The sequence below is a fragment of the Varroa destructor genome, unplaced genomic scaffold (assembly GCF_002443255.2).
Source record: "Varroa destructor unplaced genomic scaffold, Vdes_3.0 BEIS01000001.1, whole genome shotgun sequence".
In the NCBI taxonomy this organism is placed as follows: Eukaryota; Metazoa; Arthropoda; class Arachnida; order Mesostigmata; family Varroidae; genus Varroa; species Varroa destructor.
In genome coordinates, this window is record NW_019211454.1 from 8,850,786 (window position 1) to 8,877,141 (window position 26,356).

The following is a 26,356-nucleotide window of genomic DNA, read 5'->3' on the forward strand; positions in this document are numbered from 1 at the left end:
GTATATATAGCATAAAAAGCTACAGCGATCGTTGTCGTAGAATGATAAACGGAAAAAAATAAGCCCTGCCACAATGTAGTAAATACCATCGATAGAATACTGAAATGATGTTACGGAAATACGGTTGTCAACCGTACTTCCCCCATACAAAGCATATTGGATCGTATGGCGAGCTACCAGTCCCACGTCACTGTTCTTTTCAATGGAAGTATCGGAAGTAACAGATTTTCTACTATTTCTCGTACGATACAGCCACTGGGCCAGTAAATCGACAGGTTGGAAATTCTTGAAATTGTCATGTCAGAGTACTTACGTCCGATCGCACATACGATCAGAATGTGCGGTAAATGGCTAACGGTTCCAATAATGTCCATAATACTCAAAGCACTTATTTAGGCGTGCGGTAAACTTCTCCGCTGGGAAGTCTGAAATTTTGAAAAACCGATGCAAATTATACAATGCGTATGCTACGGATTTTGAGTAATTTAGTTAATTTCCACTGAATAATAATAATAATAATATTCATAACCTTTTGTTTAACGATAAATTGGATTAGATTTTGATGTCAGTCTCTTTTTTATAATATATGGTCTTTTTTTCTAGCCAGGGGTCAAGCAGGGGGACGGTGAGGTTAATCGGACGGCTAGGTCGGTCTGGTAGAACGAAGTCGCTGGGCACCACCGCACGCTTCGAGTTACCGTCAATGACAGACGACTATAGCGCCAATTTGATAAGCAGAAATAATTATTATTATTATCTATTATAAGTGAATATCAATGTCTCGTGGTTCCACTGTGGCGCGAAAAGATGTAGTATAACACATTCTGGCTGAAAGAGCAGTGCGGGTAGTTTTTACATTGAAGAGCACTGGCGTTGGACTTAAGTGGTGGAAGATCATATGATTTCGGGGAGACATTTTGATTAATATGCTAGATTTTTATAGAATTTTCAATTATAAATAAGCTATGCATAGCAAACGTGTCTGACACAGCAGGAGGTTCAAGTTTGCTTATTGCTCTACTTTGTAAATACACATTTTTTTTTTACTTTACGTCATCATGCAGTTCTAAGTATCATTTGCGTCGGAAAATCTGTTCCGTTATAGACGTAAAATTAGCTAGTAATGTTGCAAAACTGCTTATAGATTACATTAAGTAATGGGATTTTCTAGCCGCCGATGATTCTATGAATTTCACTTAGGTGCAAGAAGATAAAAACTAAGAGTTAACTTGTTCGAGGATAAATAGCCCATCGAATCTTATCGATGCTACTGTTATAAATAAGCGTTTATATTTTGTAGAAATTTACTTTTTAATTCGTATTTGACATGGTTTTCCGTCTGGCTTAGATAATGAGATTTAAAGGCAGCCTGTATACGACCTTCCTTTATTTTCATGTACAGCAAAACCGTACAAAAGAATCGAAAGGACTTTTTGAATCGAGATATGCTTGATGTGGTTAAATTCTGCAGCAATTCAAGTTCGGCCACGAAAATCCATAACGTCCAACAAACGTGTTGTCTCTTAAGGCCTATAAACAAAGAACGGTCGTTGTCACTGATACTCTCTGCAATTCATCACCCATATGTTTTCTGTATATAAAGAAACATTCTCCATGTGCGTAACGCATGACCTCTGCGAGAACGCGCGTGTAAAACATGTACTGTTACTCAAGAATTACTGCAGGGCTACTGAAGTTAATGGTATGCTCTTGGGAAAGATGTGCCCTTTTGACAGGTGGCTTCCTGCTGCAGCTTGCTCGGCTTGGAAAGCCTAAGGACAACTATCGTCGGGCCACGCCATGCAGCACGCATCACAAAGATGGAGCCTGTGAAGGCCACTTTTGTCCTAAGCACAAGAAAGTTAATGAAGGCCAAGCCCAGAGGTTATTAAACGCTTGGCATGAACCAGAAGGTAGCATTTTTATTGCCGAACACAAACCAGTTTCTTCCGAAGCAATTCTTCCACCGCCTCCTGTAATTTTTGTGAACCGAATAAGCAGGAATGGGCAGTGAAAATCAAATATGTAGCAAATCTGGCTACAAGGGTAGGGCTGCCCTTGCTATTGATAGGTCAAGTATAAAGCAGATAGTTGTCTATCATTTTTGATTGGTACACATACATTCTATACGATTATTTAGCAGCCCAGGCATAATTTCAGTCCTACATTATATGGCACAACGAATAATAACGTTGTAACCGTTCAAGCCTTGAGGCAAATTTTGACTTAGATGTGCACCGTTGTTGCTGCTGTTGTTGTTGTTGCTACTAGAGGGCATTTTTGCGCTGTGTGCCTACATGAGCGATGACTTTATAGAATAACGAAGGGGTTGCAGCATTATTCTTATAGGACCATTACCATATTATAGGACCAACAACCGATCATTCCCACCTAATTGTGTGAAAATAACAAGTTTATGAGCATCTATTTTTTGCTATATACATTATATGGAGTTATCAGCAATTTGGGACCCTTTTACAAAGCGTACTTTCTACCAAGTCAGCCAGGCTTCTGGCACTGCAAAGCATTAGAATACAATCTTTACCGACCGGAAAAAAAGGCAGTTTAGTTAGACGTGGAAACCTCTGTGCCTTACCACATGGAGGGCCTGCAGGCCAGAAGCACATCAAATAAAGTCCCCATATGTTATTATAGGATTATTATTGTCAATATTGACTTCAGCAGTTCGGCAGATATACGTGTACTGGCCGCAACTCCAATTGCGAATTCCCAGGTTTTTATTATTAAAATATTGAATTGATTTGTAATAACCAGTTTGTGATCTTGTCATAGAATAAAGCCAATCATACGACAAATGATTCACGTGGTCCTAGTAAAATAAAATGACGATAATATTATAGACAGAGGCGTGAACTGAAATCGACAACAGTCATATGATTATGACGAGGCCTTAGGGGAGGAGTTTGATTCTTCCTACGGCAGTTGAATGCAAAAATGACGGAACTTCCAACCTTTGCGCACTGTTAGATCTACAAACACTCTTTTATGCAATAACGCTATTCGTGTCACCGTCATGTGACCGAAGGACGGCACACGCACGCGGTGATATGGCATGTCTTACTTAATCACTGTCATTAATGACACAAGCTGTCCATCATATGTTGTTTGAGGAACCGCACGTATGTACTAAAGGACTCGTTTGTGAACTGATGTAAAAACGAACAAAGAGAAACCGAGACGCGGTTTTATGGGTGTGTTAATTCCGTGTTCATTGAAACCGTCGTTATAGGTCTGGGACAAGTTGGTAGAAGCATATAACTTCGCATTCACCCGTCAGACCCACCCGCGACGGCTGTTACGCATCGGAACGTTTCCCATATTTGATGCGGACAAATGGGATTTAATGAGCGTACGACATATTGCATGTGATGCATGTCTATGCGATGCTGACGCAATTACATAGTGCGTGTTTACGGTTTGACGTACGTTTATACGCAAGACTTACTAGTCATTGCGATCGATTGGAAATCCCTGCATTTGGAAATGCCTCGAGAGATTAAGCTTGAATTTCAATTGAACTAGAGATATCAGCACTTATTTGCTCATTTTATAACGAAGATTTAATCTTTTGACTCAGAGTAAGGATTTCATACAATGCACTAAGGAAGTAAAGCTTCAATACTGATAAAGATTACTGCATAGTTCAGATAGAAGCATAGTTCAGATTTCACAGTCGGATATCGTCGGAGTACCAGAAAGCCCCTATAGAAAAAGTTAAATCGCAGATATTTTTAAGGAATACATATTAACTAATTTCAAAATAAATGCGTAGTAGAACACGTGTTTTAGCGGTTATCTAGATACTTCTAATACATTTGTGCAGGTTTTACGTCCGTTTTCTGAATACAGAGATCGTGTTTCCATTCGATTTTCACACCCACAGCTGGCGTACTCTGCACAAAACCCGTCTATCTTCTATCGAATGAATCCCGCTACATTAGCCCTATTGATTTACCCATCTAAACACCTGTTATGCTAATTAATAGCAGTCTTCTTCCACCCACTCTAACTTTACTCCTTTTTCAACGGCGCAAATTTGCTAGTGTCATCAGCTTCAGCGCGGCCGCTTCAAATCGTAAACAAAGGCGAAAGAAACAGATTTTACTAACTTTGGTTCCTACAACAAAGTCGTTAGTCCGGCACTACGTCTTCTTCAGCATCAGCATATCGAAGTAATCGAGGGAACTTCACGTCTAGTCGTGTGTTGATTGCACCCCGTTACTGACACTCCCAAAAGATTCCCGCAGCGAAGCCCGGCATACGACGTTCATCTAACGCTTACCATCGTTGCTTCGTGACAATGTACTCTGGCACCATTAGTGCATCAAGAAGCATGTCACGGAAAGTAGCAAAGACTCTCCTCATGCGTCCTTGTGGATCCTGAAGGCGTCCAGCTATGAAAAAGGCTCTTTGGTATAATGCCTGCTACCTGCAGCTGGCTGTACTGGCATTTAAGGCGCATAAAGTATTACGTATATGTTAAACTAAAACGTGGTCAACCCTTTGTAGACAGTGTGGATAGAGGTAGCGTAAGCGAAAAAAATCTAGTATTATTTGAATGATACTTATATCCAGATAGCTCACCTGTGTTAGAAAAAACTGATTTTTGCTCTTTATAGGATTTTTTTGTCGATATAAGAATAGATTATCATAATGGCTAGTACACTATATTGCGCAATAAAACTTTCCGAGTGTTACATAATAAATGAAAAATAAATTTAAAAAAAAAATATGAGAATAGGTATGTAGCTGTTACGAAAATATAGATATTGTTCTATAGAGTTTCCGCAAAGTCCAGTTGCAAAAAATAGCTATTTATATTAAACGAAATACAGGAATAGGCCTCATTATACGCTGTTTGTCATAATGGACATGCGTTCATGCGATGAGAGCCGTTTTTTTCCAAAACAAAACAACGACCTCGTACATTTAACCTTCGTACGCTGGCCAAATTTCCACAAAGGTCATATACCTCTTGATCAGCCGAAATCTAAAGTGTACCGTGCCAAAAATTAGTAGGCGACTGCGTAAGAGGCAAAATTCGCGACGGGAGTCTGAAATTGATCGCTGCCGTCCGAAAAAGCAATTTTAATCATCGTCGTTCGAAACGTCATCGTTTTCGAAACAATTTTATGCGACTGAAGCTAAAATGTCACGGATTGTTTACGATGACTTCAGATACACGCCGTAAAAGTCTCTGAATAGAATGAACTAGTATTATTTCAACTCAGTCCTTTCAGGGGTAAGTCGTATTCAGCTTTTCTGTGACGGTCAACTTTTTAATCCTCGATACAGATATAATATTTAATGAAAGAGACGTTACTTCTTCCAAAAAAAAAGAGGTTTTCTTTCGAATTAGCAGTGAGTGAGTATTACATTAAGTAAGCATAACCATTAGGGTTACGACTTGTAGTATATTTAAAATCGTTGAAATGTTTTTTTTTTTATTTACGTACAGTCTTAACGCAACTGATAAAAAAAATCCCGATTTAGATACCGATATATACAGATACACATTGCCTTGCATGTATTTATCACAATTTGCTGCTGATTTCTCATTGGTCTCTAATGAATTCATTGTCATGTTTTGCCTGTAGTCTTTAGTTACCTAAAAGTATTTAAAGGAACGGATAGGTAAATTATATATATATATCTTAAAGAATGTTATAGATATGATTGCGTCGAATTGTCTGAACTGAGTGTTAAATCCCTTGAAGAAATTCAATCACCCGGCTCTAATCACTAATGCGAACAAGTAAAATTAAAGGTAATTCATTCGTTTACCGGTTCTACTGATGTCTTTATGATTTATTTGACACGGTTTACTATGTAATTGTCAGGATTTGTCATGCGATCACATTTTTACTTAATGTAGTAATAGGCTTGAAACAAGAAGGTCTTACCCGAGATTCATCCATGTGAACGTACACCGAAAGGGATCTAACAAACCGTTATGTTCTAATTGATTATATGCCGCTATCACGGGCTGAATTTATGTTAACAATTCTATCTCCCCCCATTTACCTGATAGGAAATGTTCTTAGTTCAATCTCCTACTTATGTAGATACTTTCTCTCAGTTGAGGCCTGCTATAGCAATTGTGTGCGTTACGTAAAACAGGTTTTATTTGACTACTACTTGGTAAAAGCACGGAGTACCTGAAATTATGAGGGAGTAATAGGGTCAACGTTCGTAACATCCACCTCGAAAAGGAATGGCGCCAAGCAGCTGGGTTTCCTCCAGAAGTTGACCAGGTTGTCATTTGTAGTAGCCTCACCGGCCATCTGTAATGATTACGCTGACCAACACATCTTGCCTGCTTCCCTGAGTGGGCCAACATCTATGTGCCATCACCTGAGGCCTACTTACACAGCAAAAAACAGCGCAGGGTTCACAACGAGGCCTATGTGTGAGCCTCACAGAGTGAAACTATTTTTCACTCCTAGAAGTCTTCAAATGATGACACTGTGTTACCACAATTAAAATGACGCGTATATGTGTAAATGGCTGTGTATCGCGTTATCTAAATATTTTGGTATAATTACTCCGCAGATCTATTGACCCGTAAAGGCGTCGACGGCATAAATTGTTCATTTAGTCGTCTCGATTGGCGTCAGGCTTGTGGTCGCCTACAACGGGCGCCTGGAATAACGCCATTGTTGCTATCTTGATATCAATAGCAACGTGTCTAACATATGTTGTTTAGGGCCCTTATTGTCGAAGGCAAAACGTTATAAGTCAAAGGACTCATTTGAAGTACACAAGCGGCAACAAAACAGATGAACGTTTCTACCACAAGATGATTGAACCTTCTTAATTATTATAAAACGCTCATTCGGCAGCTCGTTTGTAATTCAGCAAAATCGATTGATTGTAGTTATGTTAATGTTTATCCGCGACCTTGTATGTCTTTTGAGACCTGTTAGAGTTGTGTTACATTGCCCAGTGGGTCCTGTTTTACCCATCTTGCGGCAGGTATCACTGTTGAAGAAAAGAAAGCAATTTTAATCGGACTAACAGACACAAAGTGATGCAGGCCTGTGCTTACAAATCTGCCGATAAGGTATATCATTATTACTGTGGAAAAAAAAACCTATTATTATTTCGGTATTGTACCTAATGGCTAAGAACGCATTATTCCTTTGTTTTACAGGTAAGATCTGTTATATATTAGCCTACATCGAAGGTGAGTATTGCGTACTAAGACTTATTAACAAATCACTGCTTCTTGCAGTGACGCGGCAGTTCAATTTCAAACAAGTATGTTACTTTGACGCGATAAGCCGAGGTTGAGCTCGCAATATCGTGCCATATTTATTTAATGTTGGTCAATTATCACATTTCTGTAATTTTACTACCAACGTTTTTACACGTAAATCGAAGCCTGGATCATCAAATCCACCGACGAGGTCGAATTGGCTGACACTATTTAATGCCTCGTAGAAAAATATAAGCGATTCCTGTTTGAGCGGATTTAGATTTTACCAGGGTTTGTTTCAAATTTGGGACCGTATAGGTCGGATATAGGTGACATTTGCCGGCTCTCGATCACTATCAACGATTGATGGACTGGGTAGAATGATAAATCACCTGGCCACACGTTGATTATAGGTAACGCCAAACCTACCGTTGCTTCAGATAGTGTCTTCGCTGGCGTGAAAAATACGTACTCGCCCCCGTACGATGACCTAAGCTGGAACTCATTCAAGCGATTTTGCCAGTGAGCATACCTTAATAACACAGTGGAACAGCGATGAGATACCGAACCGAGTTACCCGATCTAGTAATGCAACATAGCCGATCCAGATGAACACTTGTTAATGTCTTTTAAGCAAATGTTATTCAAATAGCAACAATCATGTACATACATACATACAACAAACATGAGTACGGATGCTGACTTTCGTCGGCGAGAAACATATTTTCCAAACCATTCAGGCACAACGATAATAATTTGTCCGGAAGGCAAAACCATCAATCAATTAACATACGTACTATATATATAGCAGAAACACGAATTCACTACTTCTACCTACATGCTAGATATGGAGCGCAGCATTTGTAGAGATGAGACTTTTTAATCAAATTAATTTACCTCTGCCAATTACCTGAAATGTATACATTAGCAACGTCTTGGCATATTAGGTTTTATATGTTGTCTTATGGCATATATATATATATATGACGGCTCGACAAAAGCCAATGTCAAACGACAACTCCTGGAACGGGCGAGCTAGAATTCACGGATTATTTTCGCTCTACTGATAATGTATGAAGCCGGACTGCCCAGCAATTGAACTTGTGGGCTGTGAAAAGCCTTTTTTGAGTTTTATTTACGCAGCAAAGGTTGATTGTTCCGATTGAATAATCTGACAGAAATGTGTATGTAGAGCTGCGCTGTTTTTTTTTACAGAAGCAATGATTTTCTTCCACGTATTTTGTCTTATTCATACTTGCGTGCGTTGCAAGAAGATCAGAACTTCCTGTAGGACTGACAAACGATGGTACCATGTTAGGACTCACTACCCAGAAATGATGGCCCTGGAGGATTGTCTGGGTATCGAAGTGGGAAATGGATTCTGAAGATGATAGAGTCGCTGGAAATAGAGGCCGCCGCGGTCTGTAAATCATCGACAAGCTTCTCTACGGGAAAAAACTTCCGTCATATTCTCCTTCTTTTAGACGAAGGACAAACAGCCGTGGCTCTAGCTGCAACGAACAGCCCCTTTCACTGTCTCGATTCATTTACATGAAAGCGGGCGCGCCGAGGGGCTTCTTTCGTTTCGGCGTCGATGGCGTGATGCCTCTAACTCTAATGCATAACAATTACATCTGCTAGTAGTATCCTTTTCGTTAGAAACGCCGCAAACAGACCGAATTTCGACTGTGAACGTATTCGAATCTCTCATTGATTGGTGATGATCACCTTCACCAATAGGCAAACTCGTATGAAGCTTGGCAGGCGTTGGTGTTGTCACAGCGTCACCGTGGTGTTCGACATTACTTCTGAGCGGAAAATAGCAGTGGATGCGAACATCCAACGCCGTCTACGGGCCTCTAGGGAAAGTTGACGCTCTAGATCGATGTTCAATTAATATAATCGCGCATTTCAATACGAGAGAAATCGCGACAGATTTACGAAGCTGGGGCAAGTGGATAGATGAACGGACAACCCTTGCAGAAACCAATATGCGCGTAGTGAAGCCTCATCAAGAGAGAGTGGGGAAAGAAAGGCAAAAGGATATATAGGGACTGGCTGACTGACTCAGATGAAAAAAAATATTGTTCGGTTGTAGCGGCATGAATGCGTATTTAGCGAGTTTGTTGGCGCAGGAGTTCAGACGATGTCTGCTCTACTTGGACGGGGAACTTCGAAAGTGTAATCTAAATGAGAACTGAAGCAAAGGTTACAATGTACGTCTGCTTTGTAACTGGCTAGATGAGCTATCGACATGTGTATACGGGTTTATCTGATAACTGAAAATTTATTTAGGTACAAACAACAACTAATTTATTGTCTATATGTAAAGATGAATGCATAAATAGCGGATACTGTCTCTGACGAAATATCTTTGTCCCTTAAAAGTGACATCTTCGTCATCGATACTTGCAGTTTTTCCCACTGGAATCGTTCGTTTTATTTGCGCACGTCATATCCTCTACAAGACACAACAAACCCATATCTCGGCGAAGGGTTTCTTCTAACGCCCATGTTTGGCTTGGAAGACCTTGAAAAGCAGGCGACATCCAAGCATTTTTTGGCATTCGTACGATTTTACGTGTTATGGAGAACTGGCTGCCTATAAAGGCGAAGTTCTGTCCGCGTTTTTGCTGACGTAAAAAGGTAACAGTATAAAAAATGTTTAGTGTCACGTCAACACAAAGGGAAGGGCCGGCTTTGTCGGCCGGGTAGAATGCATACTCTGTCTCTCTGTCGAAAGGCAATGACGCAGCAATCGAGTCGGCAACGTTTCGAAGTGTGGTGGAAAACGCCACGTTATGGTTGTAATGGTAAAGCTTCGGTTGTAGTATTTGTTAAAGTAAACATTTTGGCTAGGGAGTCCGTTTTTGTGAGGGTCTGAGTTCGTATGATTTCGTGGTTAACAGGAAAAAGCTATTCTGACAAGACAGGACACTAACCAGGAACGTTGAGCATATGTAGATATATGCATTCAGAATTACGCTACGGTCCTGCTTAGGTGACTGATAAAAGTGACTATGGTTTCACGGTCTAAAAGCTGGCGGCATTATACTTTATTGCTAGCTGTCCTGAACGTCTAAGTCACGGTCCATTGGTTACAGCAGCGGGGAACAACTTGAATAGATGCGTTTGTGGCGAGCTATTTATTTATCCTTGAATGACTCCGATTCGCGTCGGATACTTATGACCTATTGGAGTTTTAAGAGAGTGAAGCATAGCACGATTACAGATTCCTGTACCTGCGTTTCGCTTCATAAATTTTGGCTCTCAATTCAACATAGTATATACCCAGTGCAATGACACGCGTGGTAAGTTGGAGAGCACTGGTTCAAGTCACCTCCACTTAAACTGGCCCTCATCTAGGAGACGGCGCTGTCCTGTTGCCAGTTTAAGTTACTCTTGAAATCACTTATTCAAATAATATTCATATCAAGAATTGTCCCTGTAGCTGACATTGTTTGATACGTGTACGGTAAAAGTAGGATGAGAAGTAGAAGCTAAGTTAAATTATTGTTGTGAGCCACACAAATCGAAAATGTCTTCGTTTACTATTCAGTAGTGGCATTTTTTTATTACGTGCAAGCAAGAAATATCATCTATAGCAGCTAAGTCATTGTAGCTCCGTTTGCTGAAGCTTTCATTTTCGCAGCAAAGATGGCGTTGGTGTCCTGAATTCTTTACGTCTCAGGAGGACCGTCAATCTTATCTGCGGTGTGTCGTCGACATTAACCGAATCGTCGTTACAACTAGATAGACATACCGTCCTAAGTTGTCAAATGTGGCTTATCAGAAGTGATGAATTTCATTTTTTCCTGAATGGGAACGATTAATTGAAAGGGCCTACTTTATTAGAAGGTATCATTAGAGAAAATCGCCGCGTATAGTACATGTGCGCCTTAGCGAGCTGCCAGTGCCGTAAACGACAAATGTAACTGTTCAATGTACTTTCGAATTTCTAATAAAAAGGCCTTCTCTCTTTGAAGATATTCGTATAGCAAGTAGGCAAAACGAGAGCCTACAAAAACCGAATAGTACGTTCCTAGGTTGGTCGTCGTCATGGTCGTTGACGAACATTTAATGCTATTAACAGTTTAAACGCCCGATAGCTTCGCTCGGCATCGAGTGTTTCATCGGCTGTATTTTCGGCATTACCACTACCCGTGCATGGTTATGCTTTCAGCGTTAATTAATACTTACAGCTAGTTCATGTTGGTAAACTGCCGTTTCTTTCTTAGGAAACGCACTATTTTTGCCCTCACCTTTGTGTCGTCGGCAAAGGGCTGTTGGTGCGTCTGTTCGCGTTCCTGAACACTGTTTCTTAGGAACACTGTGTTTTTCTCCAATATGAAATGAAGCAACTAGGCAAATAGTATTACGGCAGGTACATCAGGTCGTTTTTAAGGATAAGCTCATTAATAATTCATAGGTACCTACCCCGACGATGGTTGGAGACGACCCGTCCATCGGTAGCTGACTAATGAGCCCGTTTGTATCGACTGCGTGTAGAAAACTTGCATTTGATAGAGTAATGCAATCATTTTATAACTACCGTTTACTGAATAAGAAAGCAATACGAAAGCTCAATTGTTGACTTCAATAGGTATTTTTATACTAAATGATCGGCCGACATTTGCTTTCTATTCAGGAGACGTTGCCGCTTGAAAATTTTTCATTAATTTCGACTAATCAAGCCTTATCTTCTCCGTAGCTATTTTGCATATCTGATATCGATATCATTTGGTCAGAAAATTGGTCGCATGCCATAAATCTAGCAATTTGTCGCCTGCGATTTGACTGTGGTAATGATAAGTGATTTTAGCCCCTTAATTCTGTCCAACTTTAGCTATCAATGAAGACTGTCCTAGTCAGCTCTGGTGGGATCGCGCTATTAACCGAGCCTTCTAACTAGAACTCTTATCACGGTATGTACGTTAAGGTTTTTTAAACACGTAGAAGTAATCGAATGATCAAGGGTTATACGCTGTCCTCTTGAAGACACTAGTAGATTTCAATATAACTGAATATCAATCATTATAACTACCTATTTTATAGGAAGCTTAAAGAAGAACAGCAAACGATTTAAATAAAAATAAAAGTGGTTGAACCAGCCCAAACTCTGAGGATCCGAAGGGCACGCTTACATATGTAGTATCGCTCAAAAGATAAATTGAAGCTTGCTATTAGCATCTGACAATGGACTTCGTAAGGAAAACACATTCTGAACATATTAAACACAATCACTAAACGATGTATTGCTACAATCTGTAGATCGTTACGCATTTGTGGGTCAGGTTTAACGACCATATGCCAGAGAGTAGTCCCACCTATTGATTATCCATATAATACGATGGTACCGTTACGAGGTTACCTTTTGGGCCGTTTTTTCAACGTTTGCTTCGGACCCGGCTACAGACGATTGTTTACCCGCGCATGTTAAACCGGATACCTTTCAGATAGTTGTGTAATGAATTTGGTAAGCGTGCGGATTTGGCGTTAATACTCTTAGTATTGACTCTTAGGTCTAGCTCTTTAGGGCGCAGTTTGGGCTGACCCGGTGTCTTCTGCATTGCTTCCACGCCTCCCTCCTGTAGCAACGACTGAAGTCGATGGGTGGTTATGTTCTGTAGACGACGACAGTGATATCACGTGTCGTAGAACCGCTGTAACGTGACCGTGAAATAGTCCCTAGCATGGCTTGTGACCTTGCCTGTTTCATCGTATTTTCTATCTTTTTGTTATTTGGTGGATTGACGTGTAGTTAGATATACGTGTTTGCGCGCGCCATTTCAGTGTTTTATATATTTTTTCTTCACTGGAAATGCCAGTGAAGAAAAAATATATTGTCACGCTGAACAAGAAGATTCGCCATCGTTATTAAAACCCTTTTTAGGAGATGGCGCAGGTTTGGATATTGTGTATAATATATATCCTTTTGACAACATAGCTTCTAATAATGTGTATACGCTTCGAAGATGTAGGTATCACAGCTGGACTAACCTGTTCGTCTAACGACGGGATCAGTTTTTGGCATCTGACTCCACCTACGCTGATCTGAAACCAGTTATTATCATATTTTCATTGATATGACAATAGATAAGTTTTAATTCATAGTATTATCTATATGTTATTTATGAACCCATAGTTTCACATGATACATTTGACATTTATCTCTTTGATGTAAAAAGAATTATAGTTGGGCTAAACAGCAGCCAGTTTACAAAAACCCGCATGTGGGTTTTCTCATCAAAAAAATGGGATCTCTCAAATACACGATCAAATAAGATCGGTGCACAAAACGAATATGTCTGTCTATTTAAGATCTCTCAAAGGATTAGGTACTGCAGCCGCATTGTAATAGATAATCCAAGTCACCAAATTGCATATTTGGCTTCAAGTCGAGATGGTAGCCCAGGTCGCGTTCTGTCCTTTTGAGATATGGTTTGCACTCTGGCAAGTATATTGTCTCTTAACGTGTTCTTAACGGCTTCTAGCTTAAGCGACGCATGTCTGTTGCGGCGTCGCTACGGTGTCCTATCTTTAGCTAAAGTTTTCACCATGCTCAGAGCTTCTTGAGAACTCCGGACTGTGTAGAATTACATCTAAAAGAGTTTGTCCAATACAAGGCCTATTCTGTTGCAATAACGGTGTCGTCCTCAGGCCTTTTCATTGACTTCTCGTGTGAATTTTTCGGGTGTGTCCTGATATGCTGAATGCCCACTCAATCGACAAAACAACTAGGTACAGTTGTGGCAGAAAGTCGACCGGCAGATGTCGCAGAGAATCGCACCGGATAAAAAACACTTGTTACGTTATAGCCTTAAACGCAAACGTGGGTCATTTTTATGTAAAATGAGGTTTAAGAAACGTTGAATACTTACAAATACCAAAAAAATGTTTCCTATAACTGATCATAGTTTATAATAAGTGCGTGCAAAAACCCAAGTCTTAAAAGACATGCATTTATCTAGCATAATCGATGTGACGAATTGCCATAGTCAGGTGAGAATCTAGGCGGAATGAGAGGTAGATCAAGTGGAAATTTTTCCCGCTCCTTTTTTGAGGCTCTAAGGAAATATCTACCTTGTCTTCATTCGGATCAATCGAATGTGTGCGGCAGAAAGCCAACGCGGACACAACGGTTCGTTGCGTAAGAATACGAGACATTGATGGAAGTTAAAAAAATTTATGCAGACAGGCTAAGCTGAAAAAGCGTGACAAATCTGCGCCGACAAGAAGACATAAGGTGTGCTTTTTATGCATACTGTCAGTCAAGGCCTACAGTGAAGCCTTTTTTTGTGCAGTTCAATAACACGTCGTCACTATAGTCGCCCGGGTTGGCCAAAAGGCCAAGGTAGCGCTGCTATATCCATTATAGCTAACTCTGTGATAATAATGACTCGGTAGCGTCATTATTATCAGCATAGCGAATGATAGCAGAGATATGTTGATAATTGATAATATATAGTTTAAATGGAATAGAATAAATAGTCACCATTTCTCTATTCACTAGCTATGGTATACTACGCAAACTGAACTAAAAGTTATTGTTAGCTACAGTTATCTGAATCCTATCTATAAAAGTAGATGCACGCACAGGTTTCAAGCTCTGTCCTCAAATGCCGATGAAGACTGGCCTGCACGCATATACAGAAAAACTGATAATCGTAGCTTAAGGGCACTAGTTCCTGAGTAAAAATTTCAAGACATAAATAGTAGAAAACAAGCATACAAAGAGGGCATTTTGATAACCTTTACCGAGGCAATAATTGCAGGCTAGCTTGCTTTTCAAATACGCAGCCTGGCCCAGAGAGCATGCGAGCACCTTTTCTCTACTGAATAAAAAGCACTCTTGAAATGCGTATCTTATTCTGAGCGATTTTTCGTTCCGGAGAAAAAAGCCTATCAAAAATCATGCAGTTGCCCGTGCTCAACAACTAAGTCAATAATATCCTATTCAAACTTCTTATATTCAGCATGGTGACGGGACTACGTCGCACTCACACAGTCTGCGAAATGAAACAGCGGTCCTCCGAGTATTCAAAACTCGCGCGTCTGGAATCTACCAAATCAAGTACGCATCGAGGCCCTTGAAAACCGTTTTAGAAGTTGGCGATTTAGAAGAGGTTCTTTGACACGTCAGCTTTGAGTGCAAAGTCCGAGAAGGTTTGACCCTTGATGTGTATGCAGGGCGCAGTTCAAAGGTTCGAAATCGTCGTTGCTGCGAAGCTAGATTCGATGTCAGACAGCTTCTTTTCCAGCAATCTGCCCTCTGTCGCTACGGGGAATAAGGCCACCGCATCATCCTGTAGCCTTATACATATATGTGTATATAATACTCGCACAAACTAGTGCCGTTGTTGGACAAAACAAAGGGCATTGCGACACAGATGACCTTTAAGTAAGTGCTGAGTAATGACGGAAACGATTAGTCTCTGAGCGGGTGAAGCAATGCTTAACAGCAGTGCCAAACATAAAATTATTTATTTGGTTAAAGAGTAACGAAAGCTTGCCCAAGGCTCCATTCGGCAAAAAAAAAAACGACTTCTTAAAGGCAAACTGTGGGGCGAGGAAATACAAATGTAAATTTTGTATGAAAAATGGAAAAAGGTAAGGAAAAATGTATGTACAGTGTTCTTTGTTACATGAAATCGTAAATATTTTTATTAGCAGCTTTTCCGGCGCCTGGAGTATCTCATTATTTCTGGCTATTGAGTGCCTTTAAATATACCACGATAGGCAAGAGGTGCGGTGTGCCATCAGCCTCATAACAAAAATAAATTCGAGAGCTAACCTGAACGAGACTTAACCGTATGTTTGTTTGCTTTGAATGTTTCTAGGATTCGTCTCAGCAGTCGCGTATAGTTCTTAATTGTAGTGGACGTACTACAAAGGGATTTAGGCTTTGACCTCTTAACTAAAAGTACTATTCGACACTTGAAGTGATAGCAGCACGCATTTACTAAGGTAAATGCAGCATTTATATGAAGGAGACGTTTGCATTCGATTCTGCGTCCAATCATACGAATTTCCCTCATCGATAAAAGCCAACCACTGAAAATCACAGAAATTAGAGATTTTTTTTAATATTTCTAGTTTTTTTTTGCCCTCGCGAAACATCTTGTCAAACCTGTAGAAGTACGAGTCATGTTTATTCTATTGTGTACACTTTCAAATCAAGTATGCAGCCCCTATCCAGTAAATGTGTCCGCCTTCGTCATACAACACACAATCTGACCTGTATTCATTTGACGAAGATGTCACCGTTTAATACCGAACTTGAAAATATATTTACCTAATTTTCATCGTTACGTACATAGTCATGCTCACAAATGAATTTCCGTTACATACAAAATATTCGAGGCTAACAAATTTCTTTCAGACTACCTCATTATTTACCGTATTTACTCACCGTATTTAGAGTTTAAATATTCACATGTTCAATGGTATCAGACAATCGATTATTCGAGCTTGGTTATCTACAAACTATAGGCATACGTCTGTTGCAGGCAAAGAGTTACAATTGACGCTGCACAGGTAAGGAATAATGCGGATAGACCGCAAATGAGCCCTGATTATACAGGCTTAGACTCTATTCTTCATTCAGTATTATAGATATCGTGTTAGCTGTGTTAGAAATCGATGTAAAGGCTATCCACGCCCTGTATATACGCATATTTGTCACCGTGTCTTTATATGAGCCTTATACCTAAACGTATTGGCCTCAGTGGCCAACTGAAAAGAGAGCATAGCGAGATAACTTGTTCTGCCTTCGAACGTTGGCACCAAAAGAAACCGAGACGGCCTCCGGGCGTTCCGGAGGTAAAGAGCGGACGCGGGTCAGGTAGCAATATTGCAAACAGCAGCGAGCAGTTTGGAGAGTGTTGTTACCATAGGCCATAAAGCGGGGATGGTCTTGAGGTAGGACTGACACTGTGATGGATTGATGCACACCAAGGTTTCTGGCAAGGAACGTGAAAGATTGCTGCCGATTGCAGCGCTGCCGTTGCCGTCGCGGGAAGCTGAGGGGAATGAAACCGAAGAGGAAATTCAAATAAGGCGGGCTACAGGGAGTAGGCGCCTGCAGATCGAGGTGGGATCAAACAGGACGATGAGACGATAAGTTGCATCATAATAGTAGGGCACTGCAGTTAATGTCGTAGAGGCCTATTAGAATGAATATTTTTCCTGTATAGGTTCGGTTGCAGCCATTAAACCATCAGGATTCACGCTTTTCCGGCGCGACACGAACCGTTGATTTTCGTTCGAGTCACGTCTGCTCTACGCTTGGAATTACCTTTAGACATTGCTTTAGAAAGCTGCTTGCTTTCAGCTATCGAAGCCAAGTGCTTATGCTAAAGCCAAGCTATTACGCCAAGGCTCGCTCCTAGGTTACCTCACGAGACAAACGCTTTACCACTACACCATCATAAAATTCGCGTGAACCATCTGGGAGTCGAGACAGATGAGATCGAGTGTCTTTACGATAATCGTCATCAACCGCTCCAGCAGCAATAACTTCTGTTTCTTAGACAACGGAACTTTTTGGACCCGACAATTTCGTTGCATATTAAGTCTTCAGAGATCTTTACTAAATAGAAGACTTCACATTTTTATCCTTGTTACAATAAACCATTGTGGAATATATCTCCCGTCACTGTTTATGCATTTCTCCCATTTTTCCATTAAATGATACATGCCGTCTCGCCAAAAAGTAGCGGATTTCGTCTCGAAGTTTTGTAACCACTTTTTGAGTCGTGGGTTTGCGACGAAAATAGGACAACGGACGTCATTAGCCAGTGTAACAAAGAAGGTGCAAATTTGTCGGCTTGAGGTCCGATCAATATGGAGGAGGGTGCACCGAAATCTTTTATTCAAAATTCAGCTTTGCCATTATTTATCGCATGCGATCTCGCGTTGGCGTTGAGTAGAACAGCCCGACCACGTCTATTGGGTCTCTTGAATAACCTGTCTGACTCAGCCAAAGTTTGATCCAGCAAATGCAATTCAGTAAATGAGGCGCTTGCAACCCCATAGAACAGAGATTTTTGCATAAAGACATAGTTGAACGCCGGATCTTGGCTTCTCTGCTGAAGCCACATATTCCAGTCTTTGGTCACATGTTAACCTGTAGATACCGCTTCTCATCACCGGTGACAATTCTGACATAATACCAATGTTGTCAAAGATGCGCTTTTTTCAATCTGGAACACCCATCTTTGAAAAGTTTTAAGTTGAAATTGCATTCACAGCACAATGCCGTTATAGCATGTTAATAGAGCAGGAAACGCGTTTATGGATGGTACATCAGAAGTAAACAAAAATTAGGAAAAACAAAAGAAGGAAGTTTTAGAAAAAGCTTCAAGTGCGGAAGCCTAGCATCAACCTAATAGTTCCCGGACTTTTTGATAATCATGCTACACGTAATTTTACTTAAAATGACTGTAACGGCTAAGTTACTTTCGTGCTCCTTGACCTCGATAGGGGCTTATTTAATTTTGGTACGAACTACTTGAACATATTTTACTGGTCCTAATGTTCGACAGACGAACCCGTTTAGCTAGACCTATATACATAGCTTATGAATTGATCAGGACTCTGTATGACGCACATGTCTTTGATTCGTACCAAGCTCTATATAGAGGTTAAGAGAGTGAGGGCCCGATATGGTTCTATCTATTGCGGGATTAACAACGACGAATCTTCAATGACACCCAAGTACTAGTTAATATTTCTGATACCAAGGACGATCGCTATGCAGAACCATCAATCTGACACACGTTCAGCAATGCTCAGACTTGACTTATCACGGAAACTCGTCATAGAATATATGGAAACAAACAACAGATTAAGCAGCAACTGAGGTTGCATTCATAAAAAAAGATGGTTTGATAAACCCTGTGTCTTTTGAAGGTCTTAGAGGAAGCCATAGTTAGAGGAACGGTGTACGTCAAGCGGACCGTACATCTTACCGTCCGCTATTTCTCCCATTGGTCGACTCAGTTTATTTTTTCGAAATACGGCTAGGCATTGATCGGCTTACACAAACAAGCATTTATGTAGGTCCAGGGAAGCGGGCAATTCAGTCAATAAGCTCCAATTCAATGAACCTATTAATGCAAGAATTATATTTCGAATAGGCAGTTCTATGCTAAATGCTTTAGGTTTATTTCGTAAACAGTAAACAAGGATGTAATATTAGCTGACGGCCTGAAAAAAAATATGGATGTCGGTGGAGGAGGCTTGACCAGCCAACTTTAACTAGTCTTCAGCTAGATGCTTAATCGTGTACTCCTACGCATCATCTAGTGTCTTCTTAGCCTTTGTAAGCCAGTTTCACAACGTATTCACTGATAAGCACTATTGCAAACATCTTTACACAGAAAGTTAAGCGAACTAGGGAGGATTGTAAGTTGGATATAACGCATTATTGGTGTTCTGTTAATCGCAGTTCAAGTTACTGCCGTAGAGTTTCTAATAATGATAGTTAGGTGCTTTGCGCGGACTTTCGACCCCTAATAATAATTTTATGTAACAATAATATTTACCTGCACATGCGTTGCCTACTATTCTACTTGTCTGGCTGTTGTCGCCTTTGGCGAAAGTGCCGAAGTACAAAAACGTATCAGAACGTCTTCGGGCATGAAAGACTGTTAACAGAGCGGAAGGTCTGACGACATCCTTTATCTGAAGTTGTACTCCTCCACGAAGACAGTATTTTAAAGCTTCTATTCGAACCGGTATAATAACGACATATACGATGTTGTGCTGGGTGTAGCCGGTTCTATGGATCGCTTTCAACAATCCGGCGCAATAACTTGCTCTGGAGAAGTGTAATGAGAAGCTGTGTGACACGCTTCTGCAGTTATCCCTTTGAAGCCGTTATGCTCTCATTCCTTGTTCAGCGCATTGTTGGTATCTTTCATCCCATTCGTAAAGGGCAAGCGCTGTTGCTGAAATGGGGCAAACGGAATGCTGTAAATATAGACCCATATCTATTAACGTTTTAATGAAAGATTGGAAACACCCAATGTACTTGAGCAGCAAAAGAAAACGTCTACATTTAATACAAGTAATGCGCTCCAGTAAGGGCAGTTGCCTGATCGAGATCCTCGGATACGTTTTGTGGGTAACACAGTGCGGGAAGGGGAACTCAGCAAGATCACAGAACCAAATGCCCTGCAAGCGTAAAGTAGACTTAGGGATCTGGCGCTGCATAGCCGAGAGCGCTTTCATTAGTTAGTGAATTATAGAGAATGATGAAATTCATGCTAGACGGAATGACTTGTTTTGTCGGTGGTTGTGTACATACGAACCACGCTTGAGACGTGTATTAGATATACTTGCAGATCAAAGTACAGATCGATAACATTATTCTAACATATCTAGCAATGACGTATGAACACATGTATTGCTAGAAATTAATGTTCCCCCACAATCGATACAACCCTTACGCTACTCTTGTTAGGAATACGTGCCACGGACGTGTTTTGGAGGCTTGTTTTAAAATACTATAGAAATATGTAGAGAGGAATAAATCAATATTAATTGTTTTATTTTTTGCGATGAAGCTTAGTACTGACCAACAAAGACAGCGTCATGGGCTGACGCTCGAAGCAGCGCAAATCCCCAATACTTCGGCCGTCCACCCGTCTCTGTTCTATAATAATACTATAAACGAAAACCTAAAGGATATCGCTGGCAAACATTGGTATTACGCTTCAACAGCGCGCAATTTGTTTCGAAAAGATCTCAGGACACGAACCTTGTAAAAAAAACATTTCGTTAAATATTGTTATCGAACACTTTGCCATTTTACGTTACTTCAATACACTTACGGCAAAAATGTCCTATTAGAAGAATAGGATCAACCTGCTAATAAACCTTGGTCGCGGCTAGTTCTTGAAGGACGAGGAATTCGACTGCGCCGAACCCATATAAATTCTTTACGAGTGCTTTACGAGGATTTTTTCCAATAGTGTAATATATCTTTTCTCGTTGTTCCATTTAAAACAACGAGGAAAGGTCGCCTGTTCTTTGGTACCAGCCCACTATATTATTGTAACACATACGTGTATCTATTGAGGCCGGTAAGAAAGACATATGAAGAACTCGTCTTAGTAAAACCTGATTACAGAATAATAACTGCCAGAAAAGTTTTCAAGAAGAGTTACCTGAGAAGCGCATAGGTATCAGAGAGCGCTATTTTCTTCTTAGAAATGTTTAATACTGGGTTTTTAACTAAAGAAAGGAGCTAATTTGATTCCACTCTCGACCGCTACTAAACGTTCTCTGCAGACATTTACCTAATAGTATTCAATTACGTTAAGATTCTCGCTAGTTTCTGTACTAAACGGTATATGCTGAGATCAGCAACAACTTTACTGAACACTCCTGTACTTGAAATTATTCAGTTATTTTTTTTCGAAATTTTCTATCCACGAAGAGCCTTTTGCTTGTTTTCATACAACTACAAGATCGTACTGTGCGCTAAAAGTGAATATATCGGAGGACATAAACACCCGACGGAACAAGGCTGGTTCCTTGCGTATCGAAATATTCTACCCAAACTAACGTTTAATGCAGACGTTTTATTCGTGTCCTCAGTCCAGTTTAGCGTAATCTATTCGCATGATAGTTATACGTAGCGAACTTCCTTCCGTGTTTCGCATTTATTAGTTAGGCCTCGATTAATTGGTTATTTGGGAAGAAACAATGATTTCAAATATTATCAAGTGTAACGAACAAATGCTAACCTAGCCCAGTGTTATCGATAATGAGTCGATACATCCGCAGGTCAATCGCCTATACGTTATCTAATTATCGCAACATAGCAATCAATATACAGGCGATTTTCCTGAATCTAGATATGCAATGGATGAAATAGGATAGGCAATGGATGAAACACATTTCTCGTCTTAAGCGAGTGTATATGTTTACCTGCAAAATAAAAAACAAAGTCAACAAAAGCCTATTTCAACAAAAAAAGTCAGCTTGTAAACACGTCATCGTGGTTAATTGCATGTTTAGCGCCAATATCACAGGTAAATTTTAAAACATTTACCTGTATTTTTACATCACACAGTATTATGATTAGTTATAGCAACATTATCACTCCTTACATCTACCAAGCTCTGCATATATACGGTCAATTGTTCACTGGAATCATACCTAAAAAAGATGTTTCCGTAGCTAGCAGTCGTAATGGAGTCATTAAATAGACAACAAAATAACCTTTTGTCGTCTATTTAATACAAGTATATTACTGCCATTCTCGCGTAGATAAATAATAGCTAGTGTTTAGAAGCCTATCAATGATTTATCATCGTTAGAAGGTCAGAGAGGATGCTTGACTTGCGGAATTATAACAAGCAAATAGTAATTATCGCTGACCCAGCCTACCGGTGTTTAGCTTTGTTCGAGTTTTAACTTAGAGAAATGACGTTACAGGGTAACAGCATATCTTTTGATTAGGTTTAATTTAATTAGTATTAGGAGGACCTAATTAGGATTGTTATGTTTATTAATTACAGCCGTGGCGGTGTCAACTGCAAATACATGGTTCCACCCCTACACCCATTACTGCTATAGGCATTGTACATTGCTGCACACATCCTGTCTTAGTTTTTTCTGTAGCTGTTACAAACTAGAGCGTAATAAACTTTTATATTCAATTGAGAACGTCTCAAATGAAGGATTTCATTTTCCTAAAGTGTTGCGTACAAGGTCCGTCATTATTTATCCCTATAGATTTAACGTCTACTTCGCGAAAAAACATTCATTATATAAGCTTATATCCCAAAATACTCTGATCGGTTTCAAACAGATATAGCTTACAGATACGATGTGTTCGGGAGCCTACGAGATGTTGTGTTGCGCGACTTTGGGCACAAGCAGACGAAAATTTTTTTAAGCAGATACAGAATTTACGCTTCTTTCTACAACCCCCACTTGAAATTTCATACAGTTCAAACTCTTGAAATGTTATTATTGCTGATGATAAAACCAACATTCCACCGCCTAATTAATACCATTAATTGAGTTTCAGTCATTCAAACAATTTCGAAAATTGAGAAATGTTTAATTTCGTAATCTTTCGAATTTCGCGCCATCAGAATATCGAACTTGAAAAGCATGAGCCAGCGAGCTTTCATGCTATCCAAGTAAACTGGCATCAATGTTTATTTGACATTTTTAGTAAAAACTATTACACGCTATAAAATTAAGAGCGTATTTACTATTCAGTGATTGAAACAATGTTATTGTATTGCCTTTTCAACTTCATTGAATGTTTGTACATATGACCGGTTAGGTAACAGCCGCACTGCCATTCAATACGTCCAATCAGCAGGATAAATAAAAAGCTATTCCGATTAAGTAGAAGTAAAACTTCTCCATTCTTCAAGTGTTTTCGCATACTTCGTTCAGAAATGCATAAACGAAACTTTCATGAAAAGAGGAAGCGACGAGAACGATTCAACAATTCGATATAGTTCCTGACTGTGCTTACAAACAAGCAATAAATAGTGCGGGAGCCGCAAGCTTAGGTTGGGATGCCTTTCATTCGATTACATAGCCCACATCCATATTAGCCTACAATAAAATTCAAGCATATCAATAATTACATAACAAACAAGTGTAAAACATTCATTCGTTAAATTTAGGGGAACATAGTATTGTGTCACAGCATGTCCAGATGCACATCAATAGATAGGGTAACTCACATAGGGTAACTTCTCGACAGGAAGCACATAAAATATTAGAGCACTCAAAAAAAGTTTTTTTACACACAAATGGGCCAGTAATATGCGATCTTTCGCCCTACTTTTGCGACGCTTTCCATTGAAGGTGCCCTTAAAGCTGACCACAGACTGGTGTCAGACTTTTAACGCTTTGTATTTCGGATGATTTAAAAACGACAGGAGTTTTCCCTAAGCTTGCGTCACGTAACCCCGAATCGGTACTGCCGTCTATTCACGTAGTTTTGTCCGAGCAACGGAATCCTTTGCTTCGTTCGTAAACACAGCGGCTCTCGCCTCATTCCGTTCGTCTACCGTGGGGGAAGCCCTTCTGCGTACAGAATCTTCACTTTTTGTAACGCTAACTAATCAGACCTACATGCATAATTGCCAACGGATGCTTGATGAGAAAGCTTCTAAGCCGATTAAAACATTTGGCACTAACACTTCAGTTGCAATATGGTCATCCACTGCAACGAGGATCGATTGATTATTAGTCTTACCTACTGTATAAGACTTCGTTTTCTATAACAATTTAGTGCACGATTCGGTGCATGTATTCAAAGCGTTTGATTTAAAGTTTGAAAGACGCAACAATTGTAGACAGCTAAACATCGTGCCATGTAGATACGTTTAGAGAAACCTGAAGCAGAACGTGTATTTATGTCATCTGTAATAAGATTGAACCGAGTTGCGTTGGAGAGAACCAGATTGAACAACACTTTCTGAGGCGGATTGAAAGCATCAACAAACATGTTCGCGGTCGCACACAGGTGGCCTTGGCCACGAGCTTAAGTAGCGAGGTGCTTTACATGAATGACTCTATGAATCCACAGACGTTCTTCTCCTCAGACAAGAGAGGACTTGATGATATCTAAGCAAAGGTATTTGGGGTAATGAGCTACTACAGAATCTTCTGACTGAAAGGCGAGAGGCAACAAGTGTACTAGATTTTATCCGAGAGAACGGTGACTGTAGTTTGTGTGTGTCCTGCGTCGACTTGACTAATTGTCGTCTCACGAAGTAAAACAATTTAGCTTTATGTTAGCGTTTGATTGTTTTCAATGGAAAGTGTTCGATAAGATCTAATGAATAGGCATAGAAAAGCATCCGTTGGCGAGTAGGTGGCGATGGATGTCTAAAAGGGGAGTTTACTTAATTTTTATTTAGTTTATAGTATCGTCGGATAAGACGAACATTGTCGATTTGAACTAGATACGACAAAGGTTGCCTGAACGTGTTTAAGTTATCTCTGTGTCTTTCATTGAAAGTAGTTCACTTTGTAGGACCGGACTTCCAGATCGTTTGGTGCCTAACGTACTGGAAATTCTAAGCGGCGCTCCATGACAGCTGAGGGATCAAGCCATCATCAGAAGACGGTAAATTATTCGAGGAAAGAAATAAGGAGTTCCTAGTATTTATTTAATTGAAATATTTGAAGGTGATATCAGACATAGCTATGAAGGCTTGCTACAGAAGAACCATCAGAAGATTTTCCAATGACTATTTTTGCTAACTGCGTCAATGTAAGAGCAAAACACCACTTGGGTTAGGGCGTACCGACATTTGTACCGACATCCACCTCGATCATGTTCAAAGTGATGTTACCGAATAAAACTACACATCGTTCTTAAAGAGTTGCTTCCCTTAAATCTCCATTGAAGAGGCGTATGGGAATAGAGTCATCGGAAAACACTTTCGACGTGTCCATTAGGCTCGTGGCGACAACAAGGGTAGCAACCTGATTCAGAAACATATTCGACTATTGAAGCAGCTTCATTTCAGAGTTGATTACAAAGGCAATCTTCGATTTCTCAATCAGTCGCTGTTTTTGTTGTCGCGATGCGCATCCGAATCTTACAACCAGTATTTATCTATTTACATTTTTGTTAGCAGATTGTGTGTTGTCGTTAGTGTGCGCAGCTTCTAATAACAGTTTTTCAACGTCTAGGTTATACCTGTTAAAAATCCTACTTCTTCGAATTTTTATAAATTAATCCTGGTATTTGCATTTGTACAAATATGGACAAATATGTATATACCCTCTAACGAACGTGAACTGACTGATCAGCCTGTTTAACTTATCACACCCGCTTCGATAACAGCGCAACTACAACCCTGACCGCAGCCGGCTTTCTCAATATAAAACAGAAATGGCGTCAACATACAACGGCAACAGCAACGTAATACCTACAGCGATAACGAGCGCGTTCTATTTGAAATTGATGTGATCTGCAAATGTCTTGGCAACCGTGTTTTACCAAGCCCCGATGCACACAGAGACCACATGTGACGAACACCACAGGATACGCCGTTGCCGATAACCTATAAAAGTCACTGCGGGGTAGACGAAACGTGAGCTTTACTCACATCAAAGTACGAGATCTTCTTCTGTGTA

General features: G+C 40.1%; 1 protein-coding gene across 21 annotated transcripts in view; it reads left to right on the plus strand.

The window, feature by feature from the left end:
* The window catches only part of Esyt2 (extended synaptotagmin-like protein 2), an 84,494-nt gene that overhangs the window by 22,939 nt on the left and 35,199 nt on the right, over window positions 1-26,356 (plus strand). For 2 of the 21 annotated variants that reach the window (XM_022788605.2, XM_022788603.2), the window contains one exon: window positions 16,060-16,186. The exons of 15 other annotated variants lie outside the window; for them this stretch is intronic. The gene's annotated coding sequence lies outside the window, so the exon portion shown is untranslated. Of the gene's footprint in view, window positions 1-7,174; window positions 7,208-16,059; window positions 16,187-25,238; window positions 25,338-26,356 lie in introns of those variants that run through there. 4 more of the 21 variants (XM_086992833.1, XM_086992913.1, XM_086992738.1 and 1 more) reach the window with 3 other exon arrangements.